At 43.8% G+C, this 21,530-nt stretch overlaps 1 long non-coding RNA gene across 2 annotated transcripts in view; it reads left to right on the top strand.

The window, feature by feature from the left end:
- The window catches only part of LOC138749176 (uncharacterized), a 48,714-nt gene that overhangs the window by 12,777 nt on the left and 14,407 nt on the right, over window positions 1–21,530 (top strand). The window lies entirely within an intron of this gene.

Raw genomic sequence — 21,530 nt, 5'->3', positions numbered from 1 at the left:
AGATGCTTCATACAGATAAGAGTTTCCATTGGTTATCAGGAATCACAAGCAGATTATTAGAACAGGGTGTAGATGTATGGAGAGAGAAATTTCTTTTAAAATTTTTTTAAAATAGCCTGAAGTTACCTTTCATATAACTGCTCCCTTTGGAATACCTGGATATCAGGGAATATTCCTTTGACACTTGTCCACTGTCCTTGTTTAGATTTCCAAGCTAATTATTGCACAAGATAGGAAGCGAGTCCATATGGTTGTTGAGCAAACTGATTGTGGTAAGATTGCACTATGGAAACTTAAGAAGTTGTTTTCTTCCACACTTGTCAGTTGATAAACATTCCTGAACCTCAAAAAATGCATGCTTTAGCTCTACGTGAGATAGAAATGGCAAAAAAAATTAAAACGCACACCTTGCTAAGTATAAAAGTCACTTTTATGCATGTTTTAATGCAACACCACTCATTTCTGGAGGAAGCCCCATAAGGCACAAATCACTGATACTTTCCAGCATCACCCACGTGAGTACGTCATCAAGAGGTGCACTGTGCTCATTTCCACCTTACCAACAGAAGTTGGAACAACTGATGTTCGACTCCCAGCAACACAAGAAACAAACCATGCAGCAAGTCAGCTAAAAGATGTGGAATAAAGGATCTCAATGAGGATACTGTCTCTACATGCCTACCTGAGTTTATGGAGCATGATGAATTGGTTTATAGTTGTAAAATTTCAGGGCTAATAGCAGACTTTGAAAACGGTGTACAACATGGACATGCTGCAGTCTCTGGTGGACTACCAAACCTAGTATCCAATTATGGGGCCACTCACTGTGCAAAACTCACTCAGTATGTGCGGACAATCTCAGATCAGTTGGGGAACAGTGGGTGCAGCCATGCTCAACGAAAGATGTGACACTGCCTACATTTCCCAACTGTGACTGTGGCTCACTTTCCCATGCTTCCAAGAAGCAAAGGAAGTGACAGTGGAGATCTCCCTGGACAAGTGGTATCAGAAAAATGACCAAGTCGCACTCTAATCAGGTAATCCAGTTCAAAAATGGATCGATATTTTGATACACACGCGAACGTGCAAGGAGGAGAAAGATATGCATCATGGGCAAGCAGCAGTGTTTTAGTTTAATTTGGGTGTCACGTTTTGTGCAGATATATGATGGGCTGAAGGGCCCATTTCGTGTTCTGCACTTTTCTATTAAGGGTAAACTTACCAAATTTTCAAATTTTTGGAATCCCCAAATCTGACATTAGCACACCAATGGAGGTCAAATCTTCCATTACTTGGCAACAAAATTGCACAGAATAAAAAATAACATTCATACAATTATAAAACTGATTTCATTCAGAATGAATTAAGCTCATATCAGATTGGACACATAGTCAATACAGAATCTTATTCTGTTGGTCAGTTCAGTCATGCTCATACCTCAATGGTACAAGCTGATCATCATTTAATCAATCTGAGTTGCTTGTTGCACATGGACCAACACTGCTCCAGCTGTCACAGGTCATCTCATTAGTAGAATAAACATAGGTCAGCATTAACAGGGATACAAAGCGTCAGGGAATTGGATGGGGTGGAACTTGGTTCAGTGAATCAAGCAGAACCTTCCACAGCAATCTGTGGATATGCCGACCAGGGAGGGGACAACATTGAACCTTGTACTGGTGAATGAAGCTAGTCGGGCAACTGTGGCATCTGTAGGGGAACATTCGAGACCAATGGCCACAACTTCATTCACCAGAGAGAAGGAGTTTGGGAAACAGATAGATAAGTCTCCCACACCAGGTGGAATGCACCAGCAGGTTCTGAAAGATGTGCCATAAAGATTGTGGAGGCACTAATAATAATCTTCCAAGAATTGAGGTTCTAGCATGGTTCTGGAGGGCTGGAAAATTACAAAGGGAGGGAGGCAGCAGAAAGGAAATTATAGACATCTTGGCCCCACAGCAGTGTTTGGGAAGTTGATAGAATCGATTGTCTAAAATGAGCTTATGTAGTACCTGGAGGTACATGACAAGATAGGTTAGTCAGCTGGTTTCCTCAAGGCAAAATCTTGCCTGTCAAATCTACTGCAATTTTTTGAGGAAGTCACAAGGCGGCTAGTCAAAGACATGCAGTGGAGGTTGTATATTTGGACTTTCAAAGGAGAGCCCATGGAACTACAGGAAAGATACTAACTTGGGTAGAGCATTGGCTGATCAGCAAAAACAAAGAGCGGGAATAAAGGGATCCTGTTCTGGTGGCTACCAATGTTCAGTGGTGCACCCAAGGCTCCGTGTTGGAACCACATCTTTTTAGGTTGGATGTTAATGGCTTGGATTGCAGAATAAATGGCTTTGTAGTGAAGTCTGCAGATGATACAAAGATGGGTGGAGGGGCAGGTTATGAGGAGGAGAGGGAGAACCTGTAGGGAGACAGATAGATGAAGAGGATCGGCAAAGTGGAAGATGAAATACAACGTTGGAAAGTGTACGATCATGCTCTTTGATAGAAGGAATAAAAGGGTAGACATTTGGATGGGGAGAAATTTCAAGAATTGGAGGTGCGAAGGGGCTTGGAAGCCCTCGTACAGATACCATGAAAGTTAGCCTCAAGTTTGAGTTGGTTGTAAATGCAATATTGGCATTCATTTCTAGAGGAATAGGATATAAGAGCAGGAAAGTGATAGTGAGGCTTCATAAGGCACTGGTGAGACTTCACGGAGTATGGGGTATAATTTTGAGCTCCCTATTTCGAAAAGGGTGTGCAGGTGTTGAAGAGGGTTCAGAAAAGATTCACAAGGATGTCTCATGGAATGAAAGGATTAGCATATGAGGAACATTTGCCGGCTCCTGGACTGTACTCCCTGGAGTTCAGAAGAATGAGGAGGGAACCTCTTGGAAGCACTTTGAAATGTTGAAAGGCCTGGACAGAATAGATGGGGCATAAATGTTTTCCATGGCAGGTGAATCAAAGACAAGAGGGCGCAACTTCAAGATTGAAGAGCGTCCATTTAAACAGAGATGCAGAGGGATTTCTTTAGCCAGAGTGGTGCTCTGGAATTTACTGCCAAGTTCGGCTGTGGAGGTCAAATCATTGGGCGTATTTAAGACAGATTAGTAGTAGTAGCAGCCTTTATTGACATTTAAAACCAGTGCACAGTTAAAAATGAGGACTATAAAATTGTAAGAGGCATAAATAAGGAAAATATTGATGGTCTGTTTCCCAGAATTAGGGGAGTCCCATTCAAGAGGACATAACTACAAGGTGCGGATTGTGGGAGTTCAGAGGGACCTGAGGGACATTTCTTCACTCAGGAGGTGGTTGGAACGAACACCACACAAACTTTAAGAAAGATTAATGAATTAGAGGAGTATGGGGGCAAGTGGGACAACAGCGGGAGGGCACAATTCTCAGCATACACAAGCTGAACCTGTGGGCCTGTTTCGGTGCTGCAAGGTTCCATGGTCCTGCACTTCAACAGTGATGCCAAATTGCAAATCAACAAACATGCCTGAGTAAGCTTTGATATTTGTTCATGTAGCTGGAACAAAAAGGATAGCACCTCCCGATAGAACACAAAATAATAGTACATTTAAGTTTACCACCCCCATGTATCTGCACCACCTTCATCACCACACCCTCACAAACAGCTCTAAATAAATAGGACTCAGTGCGATGGAACCTCAGATGTTTTTATATAAATGTACAACTTGTCAGGAACAAATTGATTTAGACCAATTAATCCAAAAAGTTTACAGAAGGTATAAAAGATTAATTAAAAACAAATCACTGCATTAAACATGCGCCAGAGTGTGGAAGGTGAACTTGGTGGGCTTTCTTTCATTTGTCAATATCTATCAACCTGTATTGTACTGAAACAGACATCGCATAAGAAAGAGAAAATTATTATTATTTTTTTTTAAATCAGAATTTATTGTCATGAACATGTCATTGTTTTGTGGCACCATTACAGGCGCAAATATTGCTAGAAATTGCATTTTAAATAAATAAATAGATTGGTGCAAAAGTAGAGAAAGTGAAATAGTGGTTCTTTGTCCATTCAGAAATCTGATGGTATCAGTGTGAAGAAGCTGTCTTTGTGCTATTGGGTCTTCGTCTTCAGGCTCCTGCACCTCCTTCCTGATGGTATCAGAGTGAAGAGGCTACTTTCTTAACACATTGCCTCTTGTAGATGTCCCCGATGGAGTGAATACTGATCCCCATGGTGGCTCTGGAAGAGTGCACAACTCTCTGTAGTCTTTTGCTGTCCTGTGGATTGGCACCTTCATTTCAGACAGTGATGCAAACCGTCAGAATGATCTCTACAGTACATCTGTAGAAATTTGCAAGAGTCTTCGTGACATACCAATTCTCCTCAAACTCCTCATGAAGGATAGACACTAGAGAACCATCTTTGTGATTGCATCATCATGGAGGACTCAGGATATCCTCAGAGATGTTTAAACCCAGGAATATGGTTCTCAACTCTTTCCACTGCTGACCCCTCGATGGTTCATGTTCTCCTGATTTTCCCCTCCTGAAGTCCACAATCAGTTTCTTCATTTTACTAACATTGAGTGCAAGGATATTGATGTGACACCACTCAACTAGCTGATCTATCTCACTCCTGGATGCTTCCTCATTGCTGCCTGTGATCAAATTTGTACATGGCATTTAAATTGTACCTAACCACACAGTCAAGGATATCAAGCAAGGACAGCAGTGGGCTAGGCATGCATGCATCCTTGAGGTGTGACTGTGTTGATGTCAGTGAGAAGACTTTGTATTGGATTCGTATTGATTATGGTCTTCTGATGAGGAAGTCAAGGATTCAGTTGCAGAGAGGGATGCAGATGTTCCAGGTTTTGGAGCTTGTTGACCAGTATTGAGGGCATGACGATGTTGAAAGCTGAACTGCAGTCGATGAAAGGTAGCCTGATGTACGTGTTGCTGTTGTTTAGGTGATCCAGGGCTGAATGGAGAGCCATTGAGATTGCATCTGCTGTGCAACGATAGTGGTGGTAGGCGAATTGCAGTGGGTCCAGATTTTACCAAGGTATGATTTAATTCTGGCCATGACCAACCTTTCAAAACACTTCATCGCAGAAGATGAGAGTTCTACTGGGTGACTGAGCTAATATACAAATTCAAGAAGAAATATGGATGAAACTGTGTAGAGATAGTGTAACTAATACAATCAATGCTAGATATCAAATGGTTCCATATAATTTTGTTTTTACATCAAATTTAATCTAAATTTTTCTACTCAATGTTTTAGATGTAAAAAAAAAGAGGTTGGTAATTTCTTGCATTCAGTACGGTTGTGTGAAAAGGTAAAAGACTTCTGGAAAGAACTGTGTGTTATGTTAGAGAAGTTATTAAAAGTAAAGGTTAAATTAGATCCAAGAAAGACATTAAGTTGGAACTAGATAAATATAAAAAGAAATTTTTGAGTCTAGCAACGACATCCTTGAAATGGCAGGGAATGATGTAGAATGTTTTGGGGAGGAAAAAGAGAAGAAAGAATAATGATCGAAACCATAGAAGCTCCAAAGCATGAAAACCACCAGTTTTGTCTGCACATCTCCAAATATCGTAAGGGTATGTATAAATACGAGATCACAAAATTAACATGGTCCTAACAGGAGATTTTAATTCCCACAGTTTGGAAGTAGCAGAACAATTTGAGTACAAATGGCATTCATTTCCTGGTGAATTTAGAGGGAATGGTCTCAAGGATATCGTTTCAAGCTAAAAAAGTATAAAGGTCATATTAGATTAATGATGAATAATAAATGAGAACTGCTAGTTAGCAAACTGATGGTTGGGCAGTTTTGCTGGAAGTAATTATTGCATTTGAAACTGGTTGGCATAGCAGGTGGCAAAAACGCTTTTACAGAACCAGTGACCAGGACCAGGGTTCGAATCCCATGCTGTCTGTAAGGAGTTCTCCCTGTGTCTGCGTGGGTTTCCCCCAGGGGCTCCGGTTTCCTCCCACTGTTCGAAATGTACCGGGTGTGTAGGTTCATTGGGAGGCATGGACTAGTGGGGTGAAATGGGCTATTAGCGTGCTGGATGTCTAAAACTTAAAAAAAGGGTTTCACAACAGATCATTAAATTCAGCATGCGTTGGCTGTGGTGAACTGTCCCAAATGATAACAAATAAACAGACAGCAGGAGCTATTCGAAGAAGTTTTACAAAACTAAACAGAAACAAAAAAATTCCTTTCCAAGTTTAGCAAACAAACAATTGGGCAGAATCAAACAAATACACAATAAACTGGAAATGCAGTGAAATGGAAGCAACACTCAAGCAGCCAAAAACATCAATTCTCATTTATCCTCTCAACTCCCTTAAAAATATTGTATGTCTAATCTTTCTACACTCAAAAGAGCATTCCCAGTCTGCATTATTTCACTCCACTTGGAACAAACTTGCCATCCCAAGAATCATTCAGATGAACCTTCGATGCAGCCTCTCCCTGGTGTCTACTGTATAATGGGAGGCCAGACCTGTACACAGCCTTGCAGGTACATTTGCACCAAGCTTCTTTTTAATTGGAGAAATACATTTTTACTGTTGCATTCAATCCTCTTATAAAGGCCAATATTCCATTTGCAGTCCTATTTACTGGCAAAACCTGCATGTTAACTTTCAGTGATTCACATGCAAATTACTTAACACCATCCAATCTTTCACCATTTAAAAGCTACTCCACCTTTCCATTTTTTCCACATTATATCCCAACTGCAGTATCTTGCTCATTAACATGTCCATATTCCCAAAAAGCTCTCCAATCTTCTCACAAATGACATTGCAACTTTAATTCATTACAGGGGATGCGCTCAGCCAAACCTTTGATATAGTTGTTGGATCTCAACGATCCTTGCAACACCCCCCACATCATAGCCTTTGGAAAATAGCCCGATATTCACCCAGTTATCTATTTTCCCTGCATTAAACCAATTCTCAGTCCACAATTACTCCCAATACTGTGTCTTCCAACAGTTGCTTTTAATTATGCCAATAATGCTTTCTCACCAGAGCTGAATACTTAAATCTTCTTTGGCTTGGCTTCGCGGACGAAGATTTATGGAGGGGGTAAAAAGTCCACGTCAGCTGCAGGCTCGTTTGTGGCTGACCAGTCCGATGCGGGACAGGCAGACACGATTGCAGCGGTTGCAAGGGAAAATTGGTTGGTTGGGGTTGGGTGTTGGGTTTTTCCTCCTTTGCCTTTTGTCAGTGAGGTGGGCTCTGCGGTCTTCTTCAAAGGAGGCTGCTGCCCGCCAAACTGTGAGGCGCCAAGATGCACGGTTTGAGGCGTTATCAGCCCACTGGCGGTGGTCAATGTGGCAGGCACCAAGAGATTTCTTTAGGCAGTCCTTGTACCTTTTCTTTGGTGCACCTCTGTCACGGTGGCCAGTGGAGAGCTCGCCATATAATACGATCTTGGGAAGGCGATGGTCCTCCATTCTGGAGACGTGACCCATCCAGCGCAGCTGGATCTTCAGCAGCGTGGACTCGATGCTGTCGACCTCTGCCATCTCGAGTACCTCGACGTTAGGGGTGTGAGCGCTCCAATGGATGTTGAGGATGGAGCGGAGACAACGCTGGTGGAAGCGTTCTAGGAGCCGTAGGTGGTGCCGGTAAAGGACCCATGATTCGGAGCCGAACAGGAGTGTGGGTATGACAACGGCTCTGTATACGCTTATCTTTGTGAGGTTTTTCAGTTGGTTGTTTTTCCAGACTCTTTTGTGTAGTCTTCCAAAGGCGCTATTTGCCTTGGCGAGTCTGTTGTCTATCTCATTGTCGATCCTTGCATCTGATGAAATGGTGCAGCCGAGATAGGTAAACTGGTTGACCGTTTTGAGTTTTGTGTGCCCGATGGAGATGTGGGGGGGCTGGTAGTCATGGTGGGGAGCTGGCTGATGGAGGACCTCAGTTTTCTTCAGGCTGACTTCCAGGCCAAACATTTTGGCAGTTTCCGCAAAGCAGGACGTCAAGCGCTGAAGAGCTGGCTCTGAATGGGCAACTAAAGCGGCATCATCTGCAAAGAGTAGTTCACGGACAAGTTTCTCTTGTGTCTTGGTGTGAGCTTGCAGGCGCCTCAGATTGAAGAGACTGCCATCCGTGCGGTACCGGATGTAAACAGCGTCTTCATTGTTGGGGTCTTTCATGGCTTGGTTCAGCATCATGCTGAAGAAGATTGAAAAGAGGGTTGGTGCGAGAACACAGCCTTGCTTCACGCCATTGTTAATGGAGAAGGGTTCAGAGAGCTCATTGCTGTATTTGACCCGACCTTGTTGGTTTTCGTGCAGTTGGATAATCATGTTGAGGAACTTTGGGGGACATCCGATGCGCTCTAGTATTTGCCAAAGCCCTTTCCTGCTCACGGTGTCGAAGGCTTTGGTGAGGTCAACAAAGGTGATGTAGAGTCCTTTGTTTTGTTCTCTACACTTTTCTTGGAGCTGTCTTATAAAAATAATGTGACATGGCAACATGAAATTGAAAATAAGTGAAAAGGTAATGAAAGAAGAGAAATGGTATAAATAAACAATCTTCATTTTTAACTATGTGTCATGCCACCACAAAAGTAATACTTTTTTAGTCCAGATTCTTAATAGAACATAAAGCTCTCTGAGAACACTGACATGCAAGCTTACCTTGAAGATACCATCCATCTATTCAGAGCCTTCATTTAATACAGTGTATAACCAAAACTCAGTTGAACCCCTTTATCTGCATAGTTAATTTTAATGACACAGCACGATTGAAGCCCCTTCCAGCCCAAGAAATGTGTGCCGTCCAATATAATGTGACAATCCCATATGTTTTTGGAAGGTGGGGAAAAAAACGGGTGCAACCAGAGAAAACCCAGGATGTCATGGGGGAGAACATAGAAATTCCTTAGAGGCAGTGCTGGATTCTAACCCTGGTTGTTGGCCACCACAATCAATCGACATTCTGGAATTTATAAGAATGTTAATCAGATCTCTTGAACGCATTCTGATCTTATCAACATTTTTGACAAGTGCTAAGTATCCATAACATCTGATTTCTTGCTTCCACAAATGTATTCACACACAGAGAATAATTCCTATTCTATTTTTCTTTTAAGCCTGCAAATATTTAACTTATTGGTAAATAAATTGCGATTTTTTTTCCCCCACCTCTATATTCAAATTCTAAAAATCCACAAATAATCATAAACTCGCCAAGGTGACAAGTAATCTTCAGCAAACTCCATCTGGGTCCCAGATGCATGAATCTACTGCTGAGGTAACTGAGCCAGAATGTCAGAATCAAAATTTATTGTCATGAACATGTCACAAAATTCGTTGTTTCGCATTATTAGTTAATTAATTTGTGCTAGTAGTATAGGCTCAAAATAACTGCATTCCAAAGTAAAATCTACAATCAAAAAGGAAGTTCTGCATTTAAAAAATGTTCATTGTTTAGTATTCAGCAAGAGTATGTCACTGTGAAACAGGAGGTCTCATGACGTGTCCTTTTGTCATTCCTGCATAAACAGCATATTATGTGGCAGTAACCCCACAAAGATGAGTCAGCACCAAACCTTGATATGGAATTTACAATAGGCCAGAGCTAAATTTTTTAGCTAATTTTAAAAATTAGACACCTGCCAGTCTTCAGCCTTTACTCGGATGCCTTCCTGTCCTTTGCTTATATCTTTGATGAAAGGCTCAGGCCCCAAACATCAGTTGTACATTTTTACCTCTTATGGACGTTGCGAGACCTGCTGAAATCCTTCAGCATGCCTCAATGTTTTTACTACAATCCCACCGTCTCCAGACTTGCGTGCTGCACTGTGTAAAGATTGGACTGCTCGCAAAATGAACTTTCTCACTGTACCTTGGTACATGTGATGATAAACCTGAACTCATATATACCACAAACCACAATACACAAGACAAACATGTTGCTTGTAGTCCTCCCCGTGCTGGATATTTAATGTAGTGTGGAGATACAGCACAGTAACAACCCCTTCCAGCTCATCAGCCCGCAACACTCAAATACACCCATGTGACCAATTACCCCATCAACCCCGTACGTCATTGGAATATGGAAGGAAACCAGAGAACCCAGAGGAAGCCCACGCGGACACAAAGAGAACGAACAAACTTCCTTCAGACAACGGCAGATTCAAAACTAGTTAGCCTTGAACTAACCACGAGGCTAAATGTACTGCTGTGACTAACAACAGTAATAGAGTACGTGACAAGCACGAGAAGAAAGTCAACCCCAAATGTATTTTGATTCTTTTCCCAGATTAAGTTCCATTGAGGAGCAGTAAATGAAACAGGAACACCCAAATGATTCCCTGTTAGAGTACCAATAACCATTTACGGAGCAGAAACAGGCCATGTTGGCCTAAAGTTGGACAACAAGATTTTATTTCCAGAATATTTGCATTGCTGATTATTTATATTTAGACTTACAGCTGCAACAGGTCAATTTGGCCCTACGTGTCCGTGCCGCCCCATTAACCTATACCCCTCACTACATTTTTGAAGGGTGGGATAAAACTGGAGCCCCCAGAGAAAACCCTTACAGACAGCATGGGATTTGAACCCGGGCCCGGTTCTGATCACTTGCACTATAAAGACAAGGCGCTAACTGCTATCGATCATGAAAATTTACCTACCGTACACCTTTTTTTTAAAGATTATAATCTATTTTGTGATTTCTTGTCATTGTTGGACACTGATGCAATAAACATGAAAAATTCAGTTCATTTAATGTTTCTCCAACTTCCTACATGATACAATAAATCTAAAATTATCTTTGTGTTCAGCTTGAAGTTGTCTATCATAATCCCCAATTGTTTTTCATGAAGTAAATCTTTTGGAATAAAATATATTGTCCTGTCTAATTAGGCACATTTGTTTAAACACAGGGGACTTTTATAAATTCCCCATGCACTACCTACAATCTCTTCTCATAAGACATTCTGCTCATATCAGTTCGGTGATATTGGTTATGATTCAAATTCTAACTCCTGGCTCTTTTTTTTTTAAGTATATGTTAATAACTTAGAATTGAGTGCAAAGAATTAATTTTAAAAATGTGCAGACAACACAAAAGTACAGTTAAACATGAATTGTTCAGGAGAATATGGATAGTTTGATTGAATGTAGCCACTTGAAAGATTCAATTTAATGTAGAAAAATACATATTGGTATACAGAACAAGATAACATAAAGAAGGATATAAGCAAACAAGTAAAATATGATGAATGGGATTTCACCTGAACCATTGAGACTCTTTCCACGGATGCTGCCAGATCTGATCTCCAACTCAGTATAATATAGATCAGCAGTTTTCATTGAAGACGTTGTTTAATGCAAGTTTGGCCGGGTGATGGAGGAAGAATGCAGGACACAAAGCGCTAGAGAAACTCTGCAAGTCACGCAACATCCATAGGAAGCAAAAGGGAGATGACGTTTTAGGCCTGAGCCCTTCTTCAGGAATGGGGAGATGTTCTGGTTGACTCCTTGTTCAAGGGAAAAATGAAAGACCTTCAGACCATGCTGGGGTGGGATGGAGGTATCAAAGGATTGGATGTCCCTGATACTGATGAGTCAAATGGAACTGTTTGTGAGTGGGAAGAGACTGGACAAGGGAAAAGAGATAAAATGGACTGAAAAAATGGATTCTTCAGCACTGACCCACATGCATACCTTGGAACAGTGGTCACTGAGTCAAAAGGCATATTTTTGTTATAGATCCCATGTAAATATGATCATGCAACTAAATAATAAAACTGAAAACCCAGATGTCAGAAGATGCTATCCCTACCCTTTGGTAATGGTGTATAGCCAATTAAACAACTGTTTTGTTTGTAATATTAATTGAAATAACAACATATACCCAGTGATATTGCATCTCAGCTAAACATCAACCACACAAATTTTGGAGGGATAAGGCAACGTGCTTTTGCAAAGGGATTGCATTCCTAGAAAACCATCCACAATGCAATATCTGAAAACCTTATTTCCAATTGAATCCATGTAAGAGGTGGTAACATCCTGCAGGATGTTTTTCCTCTCAACAGTTATGATCATGTCAAAGCTGCTGATTCATAGGGTGGAAGGAGCTTTTGAGAGATTATCTTGTTGGTTTTCAAAGCAAATCTCTGAAGTGGCCAACATTTGGAGACAGAAATGACTGCAGATCCCATAGCAAGCCCTGTTGCAGAAGGTTCCTCTCCAGAATCAAATCTTGGTAAAATATCAAGCTAGTAAAATTCCTTCACATGGTAATTTAGGTTTACAACTTGTAATTAAAGTAACTGCCCCGATTTTAAACATCGTGCGGATAATTAATATGGAGAACACTTGGAAAAATCTTCTAGTCAACAAAATAAACCTACTTTAATAAAAAAAATACAATTTATCTACACATATTCCAAAAAAAAGGGAGTTAAAATTAGACAAAATACTAATTTTATTTATTATATTTCATTTCCCCCCCCCCACCCATATATTAGGCAAAAGCCAATTTTATTCTGCATCTCAGATTTTTGAGAAGTGATCGATCTGTGAATTGTGTGAGGGCAAATAGCCATAATGAGGGTGTTGCCTGTATTCAAAACCAGAGGTCAGTGAGAGAACTTCAACTCAGCATAATATTTTCTCTAAGTGGTGAAGTAGCTTCTGGAAAGGCTTCGCCCACCTTTCAAAGAGAAATATCCTCAGTGACAAAGATTCGTATCTCATCTTAAAAAAAACCGTGCACGTCACGGTTAACGTAGCATTCAGTGCAACGATATTACAGCGCAAGTGACGTGGGTTCAAATCTGGCACTGTCTGTTATAAGTTCTCCCTGTATCTACTTGGGCTTCCTCTCGGTACTCTAGTTTTATCCCACCCTTCAAAATATATGAAGGTTGTAGATCAAATGGGGTATTCGAGCGGCACTGGCTTATGGGCCAGAAGGGCCTGTTACCGTGCTGTATGTCTCAATTTAATACATTATAAAATGTAATAAATTTAATAAAATAAAATTTAATTTAATAAATTGAACTTAATTCCAGAATTGATGTCAAGTCTCCATTCACAATCAACGTGTACTTCACCAGCATCAAAAAAAACATCAATAACAAGAGCATAAGGGAAAATAGTGGATCAATTATAGCATGCAATTATAACTCATTTAGCAATGACCTCTCAAGAAAGATGTAGGCTCCAGTGAAACAGTGGTTTTCAAACTGCCTCCCTAAACTCACATTTCACTTTAAGCCATCCCGATGCCATCGGTGCTCTGTGATTAGTAAGGGGATTGCTTAAGGTGGTACGTGAGTGGGAAGGGAAGGTTGAGACCCTCTGTTCTAGACCCAATTGTCACTGAAATATTTTGCTTGAGAAAAAATGTCATTGGCCCATTTCCTTTGGAGTTATGGAACTGTGCACATAACGAGTCAATTAGGTACGATTAAAACAGAGATTTTCAAACTTTTTTCTTCCCACCCACATACCACCTTAAGCAATCCCTTACTAATCACAGAGCACCGATGGCATAGGGATTATTTAAGGTGGAATGTGAGTTTAGGGGGCAATTTGAAAACTACTGGAGTAAAGCAATAAATTCATTTTGCCATAAAAAAATAATTGGATAACAGCAAGAGAATACAGATATTTTTGTTAAAAGCTAAATGCAATCAAAACCACTAAACTCCACTTGATAATGGCTGTTACCATGATATTTTTAATTGTCTCTTTAGCATTAACCTCCACCCCCATCCATTAAGGCATTAGATCAAAACTAGTTTAACAATAGTTGGGTTCATCTTGAATCCTTTACAATTTTATTCAGTTCTATATGAGGATACCTCATAAACATTACCCACTTTTGGATAATTTTTAGAGAAATGGTGCGCTTTATACTGGCACATTACTAACAAAATTATGATTGAAGATTCCCTTTAAAATGAACGGGAATTGTTGAATTATGCTTAATAATAGTCAAAATCTGCATAACTCACAACACGCAAGAAATATGAGCTAAATAGGGCTCTCCAATCTACTTCCCCATTCAATAAGACCATGACTGATAGATCTTTGGCTCCAATAGTTTTAGTTTCCTTCCTCACACCCAGAACCCTTGATTGCCCTGTAGTTCAAAATCGTTTCCAATGGAAAAACACAGATAATGCTGATTTTGGCAGGGCTGAGGTGAGTTTCAAGGGAAAACAGAGCCCCAGAGACTTTCAAAGGAATGGGGGGGGAAAACGGGGACCCGGTGAATTTCAAGGATGTGTGAGAAACATCACCCAGTGAGTTTCAAGGAAACACACAAAAAAAAATTATCTGGTGACCAAAAGCTGAACTACTGTGATTTCTATGCCAAACAATTAAGTCGTTAATCATTTAATGTCATTGCCTTGAAAATAAATCTTGTGCTTAATGCTACTTTATTTGTAATTATCTTAAAAGAGGATAAAAACACAAATGTCAAATTCAAACCACATGAATTTCTTCTTTGTCTGCTCTCTATTTACCACAGATTTAAAATCAATTCCTTCAGATGAAAGTGAATCATCGGATGCAAATTCTGCATGTAAAGTCCGCATTATTCATTATTAAACAGAGTACCAATTCATGCACTTACAAAAATATTTTTCTTTGGCTTGGCTTCGCGGACGAAGATTTATGGAGGGGGTAAAAAGTCCACGTCAGCTGCAGGCTCGTTTGTGGCTGACAAGTCCGATGCGGGACAGGCAGACACGATTGCAGCGGTTGCAGGGGAAAATTGGTTGGTTGGGGTTGGGTGTTGGGTTTTTCCTCCTTTGCCTTTTGTCAGTGAGGTGGGATAGTGATTACTTAACCATTAAGCTTGTTAGCTTTCATTAACCACCTGGCTTTGGACCTATTTCCTCTCCATAACCACATTATCTCATTCGCTGAAGTATCTATAAATAGCAACAAGTCATTTTCAAGCTCATCCATCTGTAACATTAATTCTTTTTCCCTCTCTACAGATGCTAACTGATTTGCTGAGTATTTCCAGCATTCTTACTTATTTCAGATTTTCAACAAAGCTACATTCCAACATTTTTGCTCTCTACAGCCTTCATTCATTTTCCTCTAATTTTATTCTTCAATCACCTTCACTTAATGTAAAGTGAAAGTTCAGTGTTTTATTCTCCACCCAAATATATTCCCTGATTCTCTCCATCCCTCATCCTCCCAGAAACTGAAAATACACTCATTTTCTTCACTATCCAGTTCCGATGAAGAGTAATTTACCTGAAATATTAACCCAGCTCTCTCTCCACAGATAATGCTTGACCTTCTGAGTGTTTTTTTTAAAAAGTTCAGATTTCCAACTTTTTTTTTGCTTCGATAGAACCGTAGAACATTACAAACAGAAAATGGCCCCTCATGACCTTCAAGTCTGTGCCAAACTATTATCTTGCTGAGTCACATTGACCTCCATACCCCTCCTGTACATGGACCTGTCCAAATTTTTCTTAAATGTTCAAATCGAGTCCAAATTCAACACTTCAGCTGGCATCTTGCTCCACAATCCCACTTACTCTCTGTGTGAAGAAGATACCCCCCAATGTTTCCCCTAAACCTAGTCCCTTTCACCCTTAATCCATGTTCTCTGGTTTGTATCTCACCTAACCTCAGTGGGGTATCTCGCCTAACCTGTTTGCATTTACTCTTATCATAACTTTGTATACCTCTATCAAATCTTTGCTCATTATTCTAAGTTCCAGGGAATAAAGTTCTAATCTGTTTAATCTTTCTGTGTTACTCAGTTTTGAAGTCACGGTAACATCCTAGTAAATCTCTGCACTCTTTCAATCTTGTTTTTTTGTACTTTTTATGGAATGCACAACATGAATGACAAATTAGATAGCTCGCCAAACGATAAAACATATATAACGCAACTATAACACAAAATTACATCAAGAAAGAAAAAATGTTTTTAAATCATTTAATTCTAAACTGTGTCACCTAAACCCTAAAGAAAAAGTGGACCTCGTTCATGAAATAAAAAAGCGAATATTAAAATTCAAAAATAATATTATGCCTAAGGGTTATGAAAGTAATTCAGGAATGGTCCCCACAACATTTGAAACCTTATACTTGAATTATTAATTGAATAATGGAACTTTTCTAGGTTTAAACAGGACATAATGTCCGAGTGGGCGGGGCAGCATCCTCCATCTAAATAGTATCGCACGTCTGGCCAAGAGAGATGCAAAAGATAAAGTTAAAAGAACATCATCCTCTCCAGTTGTACCAAAAAGAGTAACCAAAGGATTAGGATCTAAATTGACATAAAAAATTAAAGCTAAAGTTTGAAATACCTCCCTCCAGTATTTTTCAAGGCAAGGACATGACCAGAACATAAAAATTAAAGAAGCCTCTCCTCTCTTACATTTATCACAACAAGAATTTACATCTAAATAGATACGAGATCATTTATCTTTAGACATATGGGCCCTACATAAAACTTTAAATTGTAACAAACAATGATGGGCACATAAGGATGTCATATTAACCAGCTTAAGAATTAGATCCCAGACTTCATCCATAAATAAATTTGAATCCCAGGCATTTTTTAATTTTAACATGTCTCAAATCCACCAACTTATCATAAATAATGGATATTAAACCTTTGCGAGAATGTTTCAGCCTAAATAGTACATCAACAATGGTCATATCAGGTGCCTAAAGAAAATCAGGGATCTGAGATTTAAGATAATGCCTGATTTGCAGATATCTGAAAAAGATGACTATTTGGTAAACTGAACTTTCCAGAAAGCTGTTCAAATGACACAAAACTATTATCAATAAAAATACCTTTGAAACGTTCAATTCCCAATCTAAACCATTCATCAAAAACAAGGTCATGCTAAGAAAGTTGAAAAAGGATTCCAAAATGCTTTCTAAATTGTACCCAAACTCACAATGGGCGTAACAACAGGATTATCAATTGATTTATTTAAAGAGAAGTGAGGATCCAGTTCAATCTTATTGAAATCTTTCCTGTACCGTATTTTTTTTTTAAAAAACATACAACGCGTGCATTATATGCTTTTTTACTAACCGGGTAACCCACCATGCATCATCTCTGTAAGCACACTATACCAGAACTCCATTACATGTTGAAAAGAAAATTGAAGTTATTTGAGCATCAACTGGTTCTACATTTATTTTTAATCACTTGAATGGAATGATCAAAAACCATATTTTTTTGTTCCCAGTCGTATGGAAGTTGCTGACCTACAGTTGTTCTCGTTCTTACCAGCAATCCATTTCACTTCATAAACTTTGATGTCCATGTTAAACCCATCTTGAAATCCGGGATGCCTCTTTCACATGCCAATAGCCTCGCTTTCATCTAAATGGCGACTGTACATACACCCTGATTTTGTTCTCTTCAACTAAGAACCCACTCCTTCAAGTCAGACTCTAATTGGGGCCATTTAACTTTTGGCCCACCCCATGCACATTTTCGTGGATTCATCTTCCTCTTTCCTCCATTCGCAAATGGATGATTCGCCAACCTCAAATGTTTTTGCTGCCGCTTTATTGCCAATTCCTTCTGTTCTCGTAACGACTTTCAGTTTGATGTTAGCAGTGTAAGATTTGTGTTTGATTTCTCGCATTGTCAAAACTACCCTAGATCTTAGAGATAATATGTATGGAGCCCAAATTAAAGGGCCTTTTATACGTATTTTTGGATTATGACTTTTGAGGCTAGATCGTATACAAAATGTTATCTGCACATGAATCGCTTTGTTTTTTGTGATTTTATAGAATTATATTATGAAGGTGCTGGACAGGACTGACTAATTCTACACACTCATGATATATGCGTGTGCGCGCTATTCATGAACTTATTTTTAACATAATTTCAGATTTTCCCCACATTATGTGTGTGCATGCTATAAAACCAAAACTGCACACAATACTCCAAAATTGGCCTCACCAATGTCTTGTACAATTTTACCATAACATCCCAACTCTTATACTCTAGATACCTCAGGAAGCTATAAAAACCTTCCTCACTGTACACAAGACCTCCAATCTTCATGTCATCTGCAAACTACACTAGTACACCACTAGTCACAGGCATCCAGTCTGAGAAGCAGTCACCCACAACCACTCTCTGGCTTCTTCCATAAAACCATGAATACCGAGTGTCTGAACCTTCCTAACTAACCTCCCATGTAGCCTTACTAAAGTTTGCGTAGACAACATCCACAGCTTTTCCTTCGTCAACGTTCCTGGTAACCTCCTCAAAAAACTCTACAAGATTGGTTAAACACAACCTTCCATGCACAAAGCCATGCTATCCCTAAACAGTCTCCCGGCTATCTAAATACTTGTAAATCTGATCTCTTCAAACACCTTTCAAGAATTTACCTACTACCGACGTCAGGCTCACCAGTTTAAAATTTCCTGGATTACTTTTGGGAGTCTTTTTAGAAAAAAACAGAACAACATGAGCTACTCTCCAATTCTTAGGCACCTCACCTCTGGCTAAATACATTTTAAATATTTCAGCCAGGGACCCTCCAATTCCTACAATGGCCTCCCTCAAGATCTGAGGAACTATCTTGTCAGTCCCTGGGGATTTGCCCACCCATAATTGCTTTAAGACAGCAAGCACCTCCTCCTCTTCAATCTGTATAGGTTCTAGGATTTCACTGTTTGATTTTCTTGTACCAGTCTCATGATGACGTGAATATGTATGAGAGAAATGAAGAAAGAAATTAGAAGGACAAAAAGTAGCAGTGAAATACTCTTGGTGAGGAAGAGGAAAACCCAGGGCAATCTGTATACTCTATGTACAAGTATTTTAAGTTCAAGAGGGCAGCTCAGGAAATAACGGGTTCCTTCAGGGACCAAAGCTGTAAACTAAATGTGGGTGCCATATATCCAATCCCGGATTTGAGAAGGTGCTAAGGGCAAGAAGGGCAGCAGAAGGGCCTGAAGGTTTCCTGATCGTAACGGAAGTTTGGATATGGAGCTCAAGGTGCTGATGGATCAAACTGTGTGGGTGCAGAGACTGGAGATGAATCCACAAACACAGCGTCTCTAAAGAGACTCTTGCTCTCTTGTTAGGGGCACAAAGCAATGCTCATCCCTTAGAGCAAACAAAAGCTGAAGCATAGCATTATTACAATAAAAAGGAATCTTGGAAAACTATATTCCCCCCGATTCCTTTCATTTTTCAGTGAGATCAGCACACGTAGTTCTCCACCCAATGCCTATGCATGCAAGAGAGCAATCACTGGGCAAAATCTGTAGCAACCAAGAATATTCCGAAATACATTTGTTGGAGGTGAAATTCAGCAATTTACTTCAGACAGCAACAAAACATCCTCGAACTCTAACCAGTGATTTTATGGTCCTGGTAGCATTAAGCAAGTTTCACTTAAGATACAAAATCCATGTCAAATCTGCATGGTAAAACAATCTCCTTCCACCCCACCCCCACATTGATGAGTAGCAAGGCAACAACTTGCAACAAAGGCCCCATGGAAATTGCACAATGTCAGTGAGCGGGGAGTCGGGGGGGAGCGGGGAGTCGGGGGGGAGCGGGAGTCGGGGGGGCGGAGCGGGGGAGTCGGGGGGAGCGGGGAGTCGGGGGGGAGCGGGGAGTCGGGGGGAGCGGGGAGTCGGGGGGAGCGGGAGTCGGGGGGAGCGGAGCGGGGGGAGCGGGAGTCGGGGGGGAGCGGGGAGTCGGGGGGGAGCGGGGAGTCGGGGGGAGCGGGGAGTCGGGGGGGAGCGGGGAGTCGGGGGGGAGCGGGGAGTCGGGGGGGAGCGGGGAGTCGGGGGGGAGCGGGGAGTCGGGGGGGAGCGGGGAGTCGGGGGGGAGCGGGGAGTCGGGGGGGAGCGGGGAGTCGGGGGGAGCGGGGAGTCGGGGGGGAGCGGGGAGTCGGGGGGGGAGCGGGGAGTCGGGGGGAGCGGGAGTCGGGGGGAGCGGGGAGTCGGGGGGGAGCGGGGAGTCGGGGGGAGCGGGGAGTCGGGGGGAGCGGGGAGTCGGGGGGGAGCGGGGAGTCGGGGGGGAGCGGGAGTCGGGGGAGCGGGGAGTCGGGGGGGAGCGGGGAGTCGGGGGGGAGCGGGGAGTCGGGGGGAGCGGGGAGTCGGGGGGGAGCGGGGAGTCGGGGGGGAGCGGGGAGTCGGGGGGGAGCGGGGAGTCGGGGGGGAGCGGGGAGTCGGGGGGGAGCGGGGAGTCGGGGGGGGAGCGGGGAGTCGGGGGGGGAGCGGGGAGTCGGGGGGGAGCGGGGAGTCGGGGGGGAGCGGGGAGTCGGGGGGGAGCGGGGAGTCGGGGGGGAGCGGGGAGTCGGGGGGAGCGGGGAGTCGGGGGGGAGCGGGGAGTCGGGGGGGAGCGGGGAGTCGGGGGGGAGCGGGGAGTCGGGGGAGCGGGGAGTCGGGGGGGAGCGGGAGTCGGGGGGGAGCGGGGAGTCGGGGGGGAGCGGGGAGTCGGGGGGGAGCGGGGAGTCGGGGGGGAGCGGGGAGTCGGGGGGGAGCGGGAGTCGGGGGGGAGCGGGGAGTCGGGGGGGAGCGGGGAGTCGGGGGGGAGCGGGGAGTCGGGGGGGAGCGGGGAGTCGGGGGGGAGCGGGGAGTCGGGGGGGAGCGGGGAGTCGGGGGGGAGCGGGGAGTCGGGGGGGAGCGGGGAGTCGGGGGGAGCGGGGAGTCGGGGGGGAGCGGGGAGTCGGGGGGGAGCGGGGAGTCGGGGGGAGCGGGGAGTCGGGGGGGAGCGGGGAGTCGGGGGGGAGCGGGGAGTCGGGGGGGAGCGGGGAGTCGGGGGGAGCGGGGAGTCGGGGGGGAGCGGGGAGTCGGGGGGGAGCGGGGAGTCGGGGGGGAGCGGGGAGTCGGGGGGGAGCGGGGAGTCGGGGGGGAGCGGGGAGTCGGGGGGGAGCGGGGAGTCGGGGGGGAGCGGGGAGTCGGGGGGGAGCGGGGAGTCGGGGGGGAGCGGGGAGTCGGGGGGGAGCGGGGAGTCGGGGGGGAGCGGGGAGTCGGGGGGGAGCGGGGAGTCGGGGGGGAGCGGGGAGTCGGGGGGGAGCGGGGAGTCGGGGGGGAGCGGGAGTCGGGGGGGAGCGGGGAGTCGGGGGGAGCGGGGAGTCGGGGGGGAGCGGGGAGTCGGGGGGGAGCGGGGAGTCGGGGGGGAGCGGGGAGTCGGGGGGGAGCGGGGAGTCGGGGGGGGAGCGGGGAGTCGGGGGGGAGCGGGGAGTCGGGGGGGAGCGGGAGTCGGGGGGAGCGGGGAGTCGGGGGGGAGCGGGGAGTCGGGGGGGAGCGGGGAGTCGGGGGGGGCAGTGGGGGAGTCGGGGGGGGCAGTGGGGAGTCGGGGGGGCAGTGGGGAGTCGGGGGGGGCAGTGGGGAGTCGGGGGGGGCAGTGGGGAGTCGGGGGGGGGCAGTGGGGAGTCGGGGGGGGCAGTGGGGAGTCGGGGGGGGCAGTGGGAGTCGGGGGGGCAGTGGGGAGTCGGGGGGGGGGGCAGTGGGGAGTCGGGGGGGGCAGTGGGGAGTCGGGGGGGAGCGGA

This window comes from Narcine bancroftii, chromosome 14 (assembly GCF_036971445.1).
Source record: "Narcine bancroftii isolate sNarBan1 chromosome 14, sNarBan1.hap1, whole genome shotgun sequence".
NCBI lineage: Eukaryota > Metazoa > Chordata > Chondrichthyes > Torpediniformes > Narcinidae > Narcine > Narcine bancroftii.
The sequence above is the reverse complement of the archived record's forward strand: the minus strand, read 5'-3'. Positions and strand labels throughout refer to the sequence as shown.